Below are 4660 nucleotides of genomic sequence, written 5' to 3'. Positions count from 1 at the left end.
TGCTATCCGAGCTGGAAAAACGATTCGGTCAAGTGGAGTTTCATAGCACCATTGCCATAGCTACAGTTTTGGACCCTAGGTTCAAACGTATTCACTTCAGAGACCCAGTGGCCTATTCAAAAGCAGTTCAAAAAATTAAGGAGCTTGTTAAGGCTGAAGCTCTCAATGCTTTGAGCAGCAGTGAGTCAGATGAGGATATTGCAGTTACCTATGATTTTTGGGAGCACCATCGAGGGCTCGTGCTTGGGCAAAAAAAGCGATATATAGCGACACCAATTTCGGCCTTAAAAAGCAACCCCTTAGAGGAATGGGAAGATAACAAGGCTACATTTCCAATTCTTTATAAAATCGCGACAAGGTTTCTCTGCGTGGTGGCAACGTCTGTGCCAAGTGAGCGACTATTTTCTAAGGCCGGGGCCATTGTTTCAAAGAAGCGAAATCATCTTTCTTCAAATTACATTGACAAGCTGCTTTTTTTAAATGGAATTCCCGAGTCTGAATTTTTCAATTAAATTCATTTTCGTAACTTTAAGAATTTCTATCCGCAATTATTTTATTGCAAACATGATATCTTATATTATTTTAAAACTAAATTGAATAATTATATTCACAATGCTTTAATTTCTTTACCCAAACTTTTTGTAATAAATAAAGAAATATTTACTAATTTGCACAGACGTTTTGAATAGTGTGTACGTACCGGATTTTCAGATTTTTTGAGCAGTGTGGCTAAGCAATTCATCAATATTTACTAAAAATCTATACATAGTGTAAAGGAAAGTCGTAATTCTTTGTACGCGGTAATCTCGAAAACTACTGAACGGATTTTGGCGAGATTTTCTCTTCGTTGGATTACAAAAGGTGAGATGTCAAATGAAAGGGATTGACCTCTAGAAAGGCACTAATATTTTTTGTTTTCAGTAGGGTTGCCACCTGTTAACAAAATTACCATTTTCAATCATAATAAGCGTAGGCATTAGTTCTATACCATCACTATCAAACGGATGGATGTGTCTGTATGGATAATGTATTATTTTTCTGAGTAAGGTTGCCACTTGTTTAAAAGCTATAAGATCTTCACCGTTCGTTGGATAAAAAATAAGATACCAAATGAAAGTGCAAGGTCTTCGCATGTACAAAAACTTTAAGTTTTTGAGTAGGGTTGCCACCTTTTTAAAATTACTGTCTTCTATACATAGGATAAAGGAAAGGCAAGATATTTCTCCAAATACGTCAATGTACGTACATATGCATACATTCAGCGCGTAGCAAAGCCTTGCGCATCCGTGGCCGGCTAGTTGATATATAAATCGCTCTTTAGCAAAAAATTTAGTAGCAATATTTTAGTGGGAGTGGTTTTCGTCAGATTTCAAAAAAATTCAAGATGGTGCTTGAGGAGCCTCAGCGCGATGTGTTTAGTAGTGTTTAGTAGTTTTTAAAAACTAATTTTTCGCTAAAGAGGGACTATATATATCAATTTTTAATAAACATTGATAAATTCCTTAGCCACACTGCTCAAAAAATCTGAAAGTCCGGTACATACACACATATAAATTCAAAGCCGTATTTAAGAAAAGTTTCCTAACTTCGACAATTTGTATGAGATTGCAATAAATGAGGTATCAGTTTATTTGAAAACAAAGTTAATTTTAGATAGTGCTATATATTTTGAAATTAGTGAAAGTCAAAATTTAAAAGAAATGTTTTTCACTTTTATTTTTCCGATGAAAACTCTAGATTATTATACATCATTTTAAAGGCCTATAAATCCTCTTCTCACAGCATGTTCGATATTTAAAATCGAAAAAAATAGTCATTCAAAAACATAAAAATCTACCAAACCGTATTTTCTAACATAAAATGTCAAGTCGCAACCTCTAAATGATTTTTAAAAAATCTATAAAAATATGCAATAATGTTTCTCATAGAAAGGAAGAAAATTAATGGGTAGGGTCCTGAAAAAAACAAATTTCGATGAGCACCCTAATATACATACATACACACATGAATATGTATATATGTCTATATGGATGATGGTCATTAAAAAATATTTAATTTTCTTTTTATTGTGAATAATTTAACTGAAAGTATCAATGAACGATTATGTTTACGAATGTATTTAGCCAATTGAGCAAACGATACAATAGTTTTGGTTTTGATATACAAAAACTTAAATGAAAGGCAGCAATGCCACTTCGTTATTGTCCCCAACCAGGTGCGCAGCGAAGGGGGAGCGGGTTCTATTCCATCCATTTGTATACACTTAACAGGGCAAATATATAAATAAAACCAATTAAAAATACTTTTCCGCTATGCCGCCAGTTAGCTGTTGATATTTCCGCAGTAAAGCAGTGTCAAAAGTTTTCAAAAAATTGCTTTCCCAGCACAGCAACTGCATTTTTTTAGTGTCTTTCTCAGCCTTTCAAACACTGTTGAGTACTACATAGAGAACAGTTTTATTTGCCTAAAGATTAAATTCATTTGCCCCTAGTTTAAATTTATTTAATGGGACAATGCTATACATATGTACTAATATGCTGTTGGACACGCCCACCTAACCATCTAAGATTTTGTATATTTTTTAAGTTAATACAGTTCCTACTGCGCCCAGCCTTTACAAAATTCAGCAAGCATTTTTTACAGATACTAAGGCATTACGTGCATGGGATGGTTCCGTGCGCAGAATTCCACGTAAGTGGGAAAACCTTTTGATTGCAATTTACCTGAGAGTGGCCAGAAGTGGGTTTTGGTCGTAATGTTCAAATCGCATTACGTAGAGAAATTTAGGATAACCCGTTTGTTTTTTATGTCAAATACATAATTGAAAAAATACTTTTTTGGGATGGTTCTTTCAGTTTCTTTTTGATATTTTAAAAACCTTGTACTGTTTTTTTATAAAACTGCTTAAAATAATGACTCAAGTCAGGGGAATCCTAAGACGATTCATTCGTTTAATTCCGAGGTTAAGAAATATTTTTTGCACATTCGAGCCAAATAAATGTTAAAACAATCTCAATTTCCAACCACAAGCATATGGAAACATTAACAATTATTTTCCAAATATAGCTTACATATTTCATGCAAAGGTTAAGAATATGGATCCAGTCCTTACAGTGTTACCAATTTCTCAGCTTTGAGTTCAGTTCAAATTTCAATAAGTATGCCCTAATATTTAATGAATGGTAGATAAATTTTGCGCTATAAGAGCTCAGTTTTTGACCGTTGACACAATGTTAATGTTACCTTTATTAAGTTTGTATTAGATTTGCCTGTTTTTTATTTCCCCCCAATGCTCATCGCTGGCTACGCTGCTGTCGGCAACGACTCTTGTAAGTAAATACCAGCATTGTGCACACTTTAATGCCTTCCAATTACCAGTTCTACAGAGCATTTGAGAAAGAGGTAACGCAAATGTATTGTTGTACCGAATATTGTTAATGACAATATCACCTCGGGTGTCAAAAATATCATTGATGAATATGATTTGCAATTTCGAATGAATTTGATTTGGATATAACATTGTGTTAGAATGAACCGAAATATTTAGTAGTTTGAAGGTCTAATAATGCATTAATAATGCACTGTTCGACAGACATTTTGTTTAATATTTGAATTTTAAAAACTAGTGCTTTTAATTAATTATGGCATATCGAAAATGTATAGTAAAAAAACCCACTATTAAATCAAAACACAATAACCTAATGTTGTCTATTGTATTTTTAATTCGAATGAAAAATCAAAATTTTGTGTAATGGCCGAGACTGCGTTTGAGGTCTTCCAACGTTTTTTTTTTTTTGACGATTCAATGTTCGATGATGAGTAACAAAGGAGCTTAATGAATCCAACTGATACCAAATATATTGGTTCAAATATATGAAGAATGAATGAGGTGGAAGTTTACCTCCGGTTCCATGTCCAAGCAGTCATGTATGCCTGGAAACGAGTAGATAATACGCACATGAGTATTGATTAAAATTTAATTAAGGAATATGCAAAAATTTAAGTAAACCAAAACGTAAACTTTTGTACAGTTTTTCTTATTTCATTCTAAATTTGATGTATCGTAACTTAATTATATATGTATGTACATATGTACATACCTTAAATTCAAAACTCGCAGAATAAGCATTTGTAAGCTGCAGTCTGGATCCTTTAGCTTTTGTTGAATTTCGATGGAAGAATTGAAACTCGAATTTAAATGTACTCCATCGAACTCCTCAGACTCAACACAAAACACTGAATGAATGAGCAATTGAGCTAACCCATATTTATATCTGCGGCAAATTTCGCTATGTTCTTTTTAAGGCATTTCCATACATACATATGTACTTATGTACGTTGTACTATTGCATACATATATACAAATGTATGTATATAGTTGTAACTATTACATACTATCCTTAAAGAGAACATACACTAACTGGAATAAAATATTCACATAAACTTTTACACAAACAAATGCATTTGATTATCTCCCTTTCTCACTTTTCTCGCCTGTCTGGTTCATCATGTCCAGATTTTTTATCCTTCTACTTTTAAATGCAACACAATTAAGGGGTCGCTGCTCGCACATACAGTGAAATCGCCATAACTCATAATGGTAGAGACCACCATAAAATTACGAGTTAAAGGCGATTTTCCAGTTAGAGGAATTGCGAGC

General features: G+C 33.2%; 1 long non-coding RNA gene across 1 annotated transcript; it reads right to left on the bottom strand.

Annotated features, from left to right (window-relative positions):
- Positions 1 to 3699: 3699 nt before the first annotated feature.
- Positions 3700 to 4251, bottom strand: LOC118738586. The gene is made up of 2 exons (XR_004992900.1): positions 4101 to 4251; positions 3700 to 3933 (listed from the first exon to the last, which is right to left on the bottom strand). It is a non-coding gene; the product is annotated as an uncharacterized LOC118738586 (long non-coding RNA).
- Positions 4252 to 4660: the final 409 nt, after the last annotated feature.

This window comes from Rhagoletis pomonella, unplaced genomic scaffold (assembly GCF_013731165.1).
Source record: "Rhagoletis pomonella isolate Grant_MI unplaced genomic scaffold, Rhpom_1.0 Rhpom_scaffold_00004, whole genome shotgun sequence".
NCBI lineage: Eukaryota > Metazoa > Arthropoda > Insecta > Diptera > Tephritidae > Rhagoletis > Rhagoletis pomonella.
This window is presented reverse-complemented; position numbering and strand designations above follow the sequence as displayed.